This window comes from Ranitomeya variabilis, chromosome 1, assembly GCF_051348905.1.
Source record: "Ranitomeya variabilis isolate aRanVar5 chromosome 1, aRanVar5.hap1, whole genome shotgun sequence".
NCBI classification, from domain to species: Eukaryota; Metazoa; Chordata; class Amphibia; order Anura; family Dendrobatidae; genus Ranitomeya; species Ranitomeya variabilis.
The window spans coordinates 637,051,876-637,063,771 of NC_135232.1; positions in this window are offsets into that span (position 1 = coordinate 637,051,876).

The following is an 11,896-nucleotide window of genomic DNA, read 5'->3' on the forward strand; positions in this document are numbered from 1 at the left end:
GGTATTGCCGCACACACAGCTGGGGAACAGCTGACGTTACTGAACCCCAATAACAGAGGAGCGACTGTTGACTGTGCGGACAGCACTTCCAGGCACCAACTAGTGGTGTTAGAGCCCAGGGACAGCAGGAGGAGCAGATTGGAGGTATTGTTGCACACACAGCTGGGGAACAGCTGACGTTACTGAACCCCAATAACAGAGGAGCGACTGTTGACTGTGCGGACAGCACTTCCAGGCACCAACTAGCGGTGTTAGAGCCTAGGGACAGCAGGAGGAGCAGATTGGAGGTATTGCCGCACACACAGCTGGGGAACAGCTGACGTTACTGAACCCCAATAACAGAGGAGCGACTGTTGACTGTGCGGACAGCACTTCCAGGCACCAACTAGCGGTGTTAGAGCCCAGGGACAGCAGGAGGAGCAGATTGGAGGTATTGTCGCACACACAGCTGGGGAACAGCTGACGTTACTGAACCCCAATAACAGAGGAGCGACTGTTGACTGTGAGGACAGCACTTCCAGGCACCAACTAGCGGTGTTAGAGCCCAGGGACAGCAGGAGGAGCAGATTGGAGGTCTTGCCGCACACACAGCTGGGGAACAGCTGACGTTACTGAACCCCAATAACAGAGGAGCGACTGTTGACTGTGAGGACAGCACTTCCAGGCACCAACTGGCGGTGTTGGAGCCCAGGGACAGCAGGAGGAGCAGATTTGTTTTGCCAGATACACAGCTGGGAATCAGCTGACGTTACTGAAACCCAATAACACAGCAGCAAGTGTTAACTGTGCAGCCAGCACTTCCAGGCACCAACTAGTGGTGTTAGAGCCCAGGGACAGCAGGAGGAGCAGAGGAACACAGTGTAGGCCGAAGCCTGATTGGAGCAAGTCGAAAGGGAACCTTTAATCCCCCCCAAGGCGTTTGTAGCTGAAAGAGCCAGCTTGTGTAGCACAAACGATGCAAAAGGAAAAGGTGGCTCTTTTCATTATGCTCCTTGCAAACACAGAACTAAACACATAAAATGTGTCCCCTGATACCGTGAGACTGTCCCGGAGGTGGGACTTTCCTTTGTAATGTGACGCAGCACAGCCGTCATTCCTACCCCCTTGGTGCCGTGCGCCGCCTCCTCAGTGTTGTTTGATTCTGTCCCGGAGCCTGCGCTGTTATGTTATCCCTTGGCCAGGCGCACTTAGCGCTGCCCGTCTTCTGACATCATTTGGTGTCAGGCTGACTGTGCCAGTGCGGCAGCGCTGCCCGAGATCCCGCCTCGCAGTGTGGTCTAATGTAATCCCACTGTGGGCCTGGGATCCATGGGCATGCGCAGTGTTGTGAATACTGCTTTTGGGTTCCCTCCCTTGGTAATAGGTGGTAATGCAGTTGTCCCTGGGTTGCAGTCCTGGTCAGGTGTGTCTGCTGATTGCAGTTCTGAGGTATTTAGGTGTGCAGGATTCATTAGTCCTTGCCAGTTGTCAATTGTTGTTGGGAGGTGTAGGACCTCTGCCTGGTTCCTCCTGCCTTTCTGCCAAATCAGCAAAGATAAGTGTCTGGGTTTTTTTTCCTGTGGCACACATGCCGTGTGCTTCACAATTCAGTGCTATTCTTTGTGTTTTCTTGTCCAGCTTAGATTGTGTCAGTATTTTCTCAGTCTTGTTGGATTCTCTGGAGTGGCAGATATACATTCCATGTCTTTAGTTAGATTGTGGAACTTTTTGTATTATCTGTTGTGGATATTTTTGGAAGGGTTTTAATACTGACCGCCTAGTAATCTGTCCTATCCTTTCCTATTTAGCTAGAGTGGCCTCTTTTGCTAAATCCTGTTTTCTACCTGCGTGTGTCTATTCTTCTCCTACTCACAGTCATTATTCGTGGGGGGCTGCCTATCCTTTGGGGGTCTGCTCTGAGGCAAGATAGCATTCCTATTTCCATCTATAGGGGTATTTAGTCCTCCGGCTGTGTCGAGGTGTCTAGGGTTTGTTAGGCACACCCCACGGCTACTTCTAGTTGCGGTGTTAGTTCAGGATTTGCGGTCAGTACAGGTTCCACCGACTCCAGAGAAAGTTTTCATGCGGCTCCAAGGTCACCATATCATAACAGTACAACTGGCCCATAATGAGTTAAATGCATCTCAGAAGAAGGGAAGAAAGTGTTGAGCCATTTTTTTTTCTGCAGTCTGTTCTGTCTTTTCTTCCCTCTTTATTTATGGGTGGCTGAGGAGTCTTGTGCCAGCATGGATGTTCAGGAATTAGCTTCTCATGTAGACCAGCTTGCTGCTAGGGTACAGTTTATTTCTGATTATATTGTTCAGACTCCTGCTTTAGAGCCGAAGATTCCTACCCCTGATTTGTTTTTTGGTGATAGGTCCAAATTTTGGGGTTTTAAAAACAATTGTAAACTGTTTTTTGCTCTGAGACCGCGATCCTCCGGTGATTCCATTCAGCAGGTTAAAATTGTCATCTCCCTGCTGCGTGGCGATCCACAGGATTGGGCATTTTCCCTGGAATCTGGGAATCCGGCCTTGCTTAATGTAGATTCCTTTTTTCAGGCTTTAGGATTATTATATGATGAACCTAATTCTGTGGATCAAGTGGAGAAAACCTTGTTGGCCCTGTCTCAGGGTCAAGAGGCGGCAGAATTGTATTGTCAGAAATTTAGAAAATGGTCTGTGTTGACTAAATGGAATGATGATGCTTTGGCGGCAATTTTCAGAAAGGGTCTTTCTGAATCCGTTAAAGATGTTATGGTGGGGTTTCCCACGCCTTCCGGTCTGAGTGATTCTATGTCTATGGCCATTCAGATTGATCGGCGCTTGCGAGTGCGTCAAACTGTGCGCGCTGTGGCGTCGCCCTTAGAGCAAAGTCCTGAGCCAATGCAGTGTGATAGGATTTTGTCTAGAACGGAACGACAAGGATTTAGACGTCAGAATAGGTTGTGTTATTATTGTGGCGACGCTTCTCATGTCATTTCAGTCTGCCATAAGCGGACAAAAAGGATCGCTAGTTCATTTACTATCAGTACTCTACAACCTAAATTTCTGTTATCGGTGTCCTTGATCTGCTCATTGTCATCATTTTCTGTCATGGCGTTTGTGAATTCAGGCGCCGCCTTGAACTTAATGGATTTTGAGTTTGCCAGGTGTTGTGGTTTTCCCTTGCAGCCTTTGCAGAACCCTATTCCTTTAAAGGGGATTGATGCTACACCTTTGGCTAAAAATAAGCCCCAGTTTTGGACACAGGTGACCATGCACATGGCGCCAGCTCGTCAGGAAGATTGTCGATTTCTGGTGTTGCATAATTTGCATGATGTTATCGTGCTAGGTTTCCCGTGGTTGCAGGTACATAATCCTGTGTTGGATTGGAAATCTATGTCTGTGACTAGTTGGGGTTGTCAGGGGGTTCATAATGATGTTCCTTTGATGTCAATCTCCTCTTCTTCCTCTTCTGAAATTCCAGAGTTTTTGTCTGATTTTCAGGATGTATTCGATGAGCCCAAGTCCAGTTCCCTTCCACCGCACAGGGACTGTGATTGTGCGATTGACTTGATTCCAGGCAGTAAGTTTCCTAAAGGCCGACTTTTCAACCTGTCTGTGCCTGAACATACCGCCATGCGGAGTTATGTTAAGGAGTCTTTGGAGAAAGGGCATATTCGGCCATCTTCTTCACCATTGGGAGCAGGTTTTTTTTTTGTTGCTAAGAAGGATGGCTCCTTGAGACCTTGTATTGATTATCGCCTCTTGAATAAGATCACGGTCAAGTTTCAATACCCTTTACGTTTGCTTTCCGATTTGTTTGCTAGGATTAAGGGGGCTAGTTGGTTTACGAAGATTGACCTTCGGGGGGCATATAATCTTGTCCGTATTAAGCAGGGTGATGAATGGAAAACTGCGTTTAATACGCCCGAAGGCCATTTTGAATACCTTGTGATGCCATTCGGGCTCACTAACGCTCCATCTGTTTTTCAATCCTTCATGCATGATATCTTCCGGACTTATATTGATACATTTTTGATTGTATATTTGGACGATATTTTGATTTTTTCCGATGATTGGAAGTCTCATGTGGAACAGGTCAGGATGGTATTTCAGATCCTTCATGACAATGCTTTGTTTGTGAAGGGGTCTAACTGTCTCTTTGGGGTGCAGAAGGTTTCTTTTTTGGGCTTTATTTTTTCTCCCTCATCTATGGAGATGGATCCGGTTAAGGTTCAGGCCATTCATGATTGGATTCAAGCCACATCCGTGAAGAGCCTTCAGAAATTTTTGGGTTTTGCAAATTTTTATCGCCGGTTCATTGCTAACTTCTCCAGCGTGGTTAAACCCTTGACTGATTTGATGAAAAAAGGCGCTGATGTGGCGAATTGGTCCTCTGCGGCTGTCTCTGCCTTTCAGGAGCTTAAACGCCGATTTACTTCTGCTCCGGTGTTGCGCCAACCAGATGTTTCTCTTCCGTTTCAGGTTGAGATTGATGCTTCTGAGATTGGGGCAGGGGCCGATTTGTCTCAGAGGGATTCTGTTGGTTCTTTGATGAAACCGTGTGCCTTCTTCTCCCGCAAGTTTTTGCCTGGTGAATGCAATTATGATGTTGGCAATCGGGAGTTGTTGGCTATGAAGTGGGCGTTTGAGAAGTGGCGAAATTGGCTTGAGGGAGCTAAGCACCGTATTGTGGTCCTGACCGATCATAAGAATTTGATTTACCTCGAGTCTGCCAAACGGCTGAGTCCTAGACAGGCTCGATGGTCCTTGTTTTTTTTCCCATTTTGATTTCGTGGTTTCGTATCTTCCGGGTTCTAAGAATATTAAGGCTGATGCCCTTTCTAGGAGTTTTTTGCCTGATTCTCCTGAGGTCCTTGAACCGGTCGGCATTCTGAAAGAAGGGGTGGTCCTTTCTGCCATTTCCCCTGATTTACGGCGGGTTCGTCAGGAATTTCAGGCTGATAGACCTGATCGCTGTCCTGTGGGGAAATTGTTTGTTCCTGACAGATGGACTAGTAGAGTGATTTCTGAGGTTCACTGTTCTGTGTTGGCTGGTCATCCTGGTATTTTTTGGTACCAGAGATTTGGTTGGTAGGTCCTGTGGGCTTCGTTGTCACGTGATGTGCATTCTTTTGTGCAGTCCTGTGGACTTTTGCCATTGCCGGTCCCTGAGAGGCCCTGGACGCATATTTCTATGGATTTTATTTCTGATCTTCCGGTTTCCCAGAGGATGTCGGTTATCTGGGTTGTTTGTGACCGGTTTTCTAAGATGGTTCATTTGGTGCCTTTGCCTAAATTGCCTTCCTCTTCAGAGTTGGTTCCGTTGTTTTTTCAGCATGTGGTTCGTTTGCATGGTATTCCGGAGAATATTGTGTCCGACAGAGGTTCCCAGTTTGTTTCTAGGTTTTGGCGGGCCTTTTGTGCTAGGCTGGGCATTGATTTGTCTTTTTCTTCTGCATTTCATCCTCAGACAAATGGACAGACCGAGCGAACTAATCAGACTTTGGAGACTTATTTGAGATGCTTTGTGTCTGCCGATCAGGATGATTGGGTGGCCTTTTTGCCATTGGCCAAGTTTGCCCTTAATAATCGGGCTAGCTCGGCTACTTTGGTTTCGCCTTTTTTTTGTAATTTTGGTTTTCATCCTCGTTTTTCTTCTGGGCAGGTTGAGCCTTCTGACTGTCCTGGTGTGGATTCTGTGGTTGACAGGTTGCAGCAGATTTGGGCTCATGTGGTGGACAATTTGGTGTTGTCTCAGGAGGAGGCTCAACGTGTTGCTAACCATCATCGGTGTGTTGGTTCCCGGCTTCGGGTTGGGGATTTGGTTTGGTTGTCTTCCCGTCATGTTCCTATGAAGGTCTCTTCCCCTAAGTTTAAGCCTTGGTTTATTGGTCCTTATAGGATTTCTGAGATTATTAATCCAGTGTCTTTTCGATTGGCGCTTCCGGCCTCTTTTGCTATCCATAATGTCTTCCATAGATCTTTATTGCGGAAATATGTGGTGCCCGTTGTTCCCTCTGTTGATCCTCCGGCCCCTGTTTAGGTTGATGGGGAGTTGGAGTATGTGGTTGAGAAGATTTTGGATTCTCGTTTTTCGAGGCGGAGGCTTCAGTACCTTGTCAAATGGAAGGGTTATGGCCAGGAGGATAATTCTTGGGTTTTTGCTTCTGATGTCCATGCTGCTGATCTGGTCCGTGCCTTTCATCTGGCTCATCCTGATCAGCCTGGGGGCGCTGGTGAGGGTTCGGTGACCCCTCCTCAAGGGGAGGGTACTGTTGTGAAAACTGCTTTTCGGTTCCCTCCGGTGGTAGTAGGTGGTAATGCAGTTGTCCCTGGGTTGCAGTCCTGGTCAGGTGTGTCTGCTGATTGCAGTTCTGACTGGGGTATTTAGGTGTGCAGGATTCATTAGTCCTTGCCAGTTGTCAATTGTTGTTGGGAGGTGTAGGACCTCTGCCTGGTTCCTCCTGCCTTTCTGCCAAATCAGCAAAGATAAGTGTCTGTTTTTTTTCCTGTGGCACACATGCTGTGTGCTTCACAATTCAGTGCTATTCTTTGTGTTTTCTTGTCCAGCTTAGATTGTGTCAGTATTTTCTCAGTCTTGTTGGATTCTCTGGAGTGGCAGATATACATTCCATGTCTTTAGTTAGATTGTGGAACTTTTTGTATTATCTGTTGTGGATATTTTTGGAAGGGTTTTAATACTGAACGCCTAGTAATCTGTCCTAGCTGTTAGTCAGTATATCCAAGAAAATGCACATAACTCCATGTGGAAAATAACACAAATATTGCACAAAAGACCTGTATGTACCATAACTAAAGTGATGAGGCTAAATAAGCCATATGGACCTGTCCGTGAGCAATATAAAAACAGCCATTGCCTAACTTTAACCGCTACAATGCCTAAAAAATCAAGTGTTTACCCAAAAGATAGAAGGAAGCCAGGAGTCCACCACACCCAACGTGTACCAACGTGTTAGTAATTGTCAGACATGGACAGAGTACACCTCCTTGTGTAGCCCCTTTATTATGATGAAATAGACATTAGGGACCCCTATTACCGTCTTATTTCAATAAGAAAACAATTCTGGACATGATCAAATGCACCTCCTGCAACCCAGCGCGCGTTTTGCGTAGGCTTTCTTGGGGGTTGCAGGAGCTGCGCACTCTGACACATTCAACATGGGTAACTACTTGATATATTTACAGTTGTGGCCAAAAGTATTGACACCCCTGCAATTCTGTCAGATAATACTCAGTTTCTTCCTTAAAATGATTGCAATCACAAATTCTTTGGTATTATTATGTTCATTTTATTTGTCTTAAATGAAAAAACACAAAGGAGATTGAAGCAAAAAGCAAAACATTGATCATTTCACACAAAACTCCAAAAATGGGCCAGACAAAAGTATTGGCACCCTCAGCCTAATACTTGGTTGCACAACCTTTAGCCAAAATAACTGCGACCAACCGCTTCCGGTAACCACCAATGAGTTTCATACAATGCTCTGCTGGAATTTTAGACCATTCTTCTTTGGCAAACTGCTCCAGGTCCCTGATATTTGAAGGGTGCCTTCTCCAAGCTGCCATTTTTAGATCTTTCCACAGGTGTTCTATGGGATTCAGGTCTGGACTCATTGCTGGCCACCGTAGAAGTCTCCAGTGCTTTCTCTCAAACCATTTTCTAGTGCTTTTTGAAGTGTGTTTTGGGTCATTATCCTGCTGGAAGACCCATGACCTCTGAGGGAGACCCAGCTTTCTCACACTGGGCCCTACATTATGCTGCAAAATTTGTTGGTAGTCTTCAGACTTCATAATGCCATGCACACGGGCAAGCAGTCCAGTGCCAGAGGCAGCAAAGCCTCCTGTAAACTCTATGTTGATGCCTTTGCCCAAAAAGCTATACTTTTGCCTCATCTGACCAGAGAACATTCTTCCAAAATGTTTTAGGCTTTTTCAGGTAAGTTTTGGCAAACTTCAGCCTGGCTTTTTTATGTATCGGGGTAAGAAGTGGGGTCTTCCTGGGTCTCCTACCATACAGTCCCTTTTCATTCAGACGCCGACGGATAGTACGAGTTGACACTGTTGTACCCTCGGACTGCAGGGCAGCTTGAACTTGTTTGGATGTTAGTCGAGGTTCTTTATCCAACAGCTGCACAATCTTGCGTTGAAATCTCTTGTCAATTTTTCTTTTCCGTCCACATCTAAGTAGGTTAGCCACAGTGTCATGGGCTTTAAACTTCTTGATGACACTGCGCATGGTAGACACAGGAACATTCAGGTCTTTGGAGATGGACTTGTAGCCTTGAGATTGCTCATGCTTCCTCACAATTTGGTTTCTCAAGTCCTCAGACAGTTCTTTGGTCTTCTTTCTTTTCTCCATGCTCAATGTGGTATACACAAGGACACAGGACAGAGGTTGAGTCAACTTCAATCCATGTCACCTGCTGCAAGTGTGATTTAGTTATTGCCAACACCTGTTAGATGCCACAGGTAAGCTACAGGTGCTGTTAATTACACAAATTAGAGAAGCATCACATGATTTTTCGAACAGTGCCAATACTTTTGTCCACCCCTTTTTTTATGTTTGGTGTGGAATTATATCCAATTTGGCTTTAGGACAATTATTTTCGTGTTTTTTTCATTTAAGACAAATTAAATGAAGATAATAATAACAAAGAATTTGTGTTTGCAATCATTTTCAGGAAGAAACTGAGTATTATCTGACAGAATTGCAGGGGTGTCAATACATTTGGCCACAACTGTAAATGTTTTATTTCCCTGACCTTTTAGGAACACTGTTTCTACTATGTTATAGGTTGGACCTTCTCCCTAGTTTTAAAGGGAACTTGTTACCCCCCAGGGCATTTTTAAGTTAAAGAGCCACCTTCAGCAGCACTAATGCTCCATTCTGTGAAGGTGGCTCTTATGTTTCTGATACGTAGTAACGCTGAAATATTGACTTTTATAAATTGCACCCCATACCTGTATTCAGGGCCGTATTTAGAGTTTCTGCTGCCCTAGGCACTTTTAGTGCTGCCTCCCCCTTTGGTGAGTATGACATTATCGGCAGTGACTTTGGCAAGAATCGCTCATGTGAAAGTAGCCTTTTGCAGCAGATCGGCAGTTTTTCTGCATCTGTCACGTAACAGATCACTTACAGCAGCACTGCGTTTGACCTCATTCATTCCCTATGGGATTTGCGGCACTTGCCGTGATCTGGCAAATGCGGTACCATACCCCACAACTTTTGATGAAGGGAAGGAGGTATAAAGTTTGCGGCACGCGTAGTGCGCTGCTGCAAATTTTAGGCCACACCTCTGACCAGACCGATTTCACAACTAGTCACACCCATATCCACATCCCAACCACAGCCATTTAGCACTGCTGATCACACTGTTTCGTATACAATAATTATAAACAAAAAATATGGCCACACAGTGCTCCATACTGTATAATGGCCACACCTGATGCTCAATACTGTATAATGGCCACACATGATGCTCCATAATGTTTAATGACCACACATGATGCTCCATACTGTATAATGGCCACACACAGTTCTCCATACTGTATAATGGCCACACAGTGCTCCATACTGTATAATGGCCACACAGTGCTCCATTCTGTATAACGGCCACACATGATGCTCCATAATGTATAATGGCTACACACAGTTCTCCATACTGTATAATGATCCCACATGATGCTCAATACTGTATAATTGCCACACATGATGCTCCATACTGTATAACGGCCACACATGACGCTCCATACTGTATAACGGCCACACATGATGCTCAATACTGTATAATGGCCACACACAGTTCTCCATACTGTATAATGATTCCACATGATGCTCAATACTGTATAATGGCCACACATGATGCTCCATACTGTATAACGGCCACACATGACGATCCATACTGTATAACAGCCACACATGATGCTCAATACTGTATAATGGCCACAAACAGTTCTCCATACTGTATAATGATCCCACATGATGCTCAATACTGTATAATGGCCACACATGATGCTCCATGCTGCATAATGACCCCCCTCCTGTGTGCATGGCTCATCTCCTGTTATGATCTGGTGACCTTGGAGCCGCATGAAAACTTTCTCTGGAGTCGGTGGAACCTGTACTGACCGCAAATCCTGAACTAACACCGCAACTAGAAGTAGCCGTGGGGTGTGCCTAACAAACCCTAGACACCTCGACACAGCCGGAGGACTAAATACCCCTATAGATGGAAATAGGAATGCTATCTTGCCTCAGAGCAGACCCCCAAAGGATAGGCAGCCCCCCACGAATAATGACTGTGAGTAGGAGAAGAATAGACACACGCAGGTAGAAAACAGGATTTAGCAAAAGAGGCCACTCTAGCTAAATAGGAAAGGATAGGACAGATTACTAGGCGGTCAGTATTAGAACCCTTCCAAAAATATCCACAACAGATAATACAAAAAGTTCCACAATCTAACTAAAGACATGGAATGTATATCTGCCACTCCAGAGAATCCAACAAGACTGAGAAAATACTGACACAATCTAAGCTGGACAAGAAAACACAAAGAATAGCACTGAATTGTGAAGCACACAGCATGTGTGCCACAGGAAAAAAAAACCCAGACACTTATCTTTGCTGATTTGGCAGAAAGGCAGGAGGAACCAGGCAGAGGTCCTACACCTCCCAACAACAATTGACAACTATCAAGGACTAATGAATCCTGCACACCTAAATACCCCAGTCAGAACTGCAATCAGCAGACACACCTGACCAGGACTACAACCCAGAGACAACTGCATTACCACCAACTACCACCGGAGGGAACCCAAAAGCAGAATTAACAACAGTACCCTCCCCTTGAGGAGGGGTCACCGAACCCTCACCAGCGCCCCCAGGCCGATCAGGATGAGCCAGATGAAAGGCACGGACCAGATCAGCAGTATGGACATCAGAAGCAAAAACCCAAGAATTATCCTCCTGGCCATAACCCTTCCATTTGACAAGGTACTGAAGCCTCTGCCTCGAAAAACGAGAATCCAAAATCTTCTCAACCACATACTCCAACTCCCCATCAACCAAAACAGGGGCTGGAGGATCAACAGAGGGAACAACGGGCACCACATATTTCCGCAATAAAGATCTATGGAAGACATTATGGATAGCAAAAGAGGCCGGAAGCGCTAATCGAAAAGACACCGGATTAATAATTTCAGAAATCCTATAAGGACCAATAAACCGAGGCTTAAACTTAGGGGAAGAGACCTTCATAGGAACATGACGGGAAGACAACCAAACCAAATCCCCAACCCGAAGCCGGGAACCAACACACCAAAGACGGTTAGCAAAACGTTGAGCCTCCTCCTGAGACAACACCAAATTGTCCACCACATGAGCCCAAATCTGCTGCAACCTGTCAACCACAGAATCCACACCAGGACAGTCAGAAGGCTCAACCTGCCCAGAAGAAAAACGAGGATGAAAACCAAAATTACAAAAAAAAGGCGAAACCAAAGTAGCCGAGCTAGCCCGATTATTAAGGGCAAACTCGGCCAATGGCAAAAAGGCCACCCAATCATCCTGATCGGCAGACACAAAGCATCTCAAATAAGTCTCCAAAGTCTGATTAGTTCGCTCGGTCTGGCCATTAGTCTGAGGATGAAATGCAGAAGAAAAAGACAAATCAATGCCCAGCCTAGCACAAAAGGCACGCCAAAACCTAGAAACAAACTGGGAACCTCTGTCGGACACAATATTCTCCGGAATACCATGCAAACGAACCACATGCTGAAAAAACAACGGAACCAACTCTGAAGAGGAAGGCAATTTAGGCAAAGGCACCAAATGAACCATCTTAGAAAACCGGTCACACACAACCCAGATAACCGACATCCTCTGGGAAACCGGAAGATCAGAAATAAA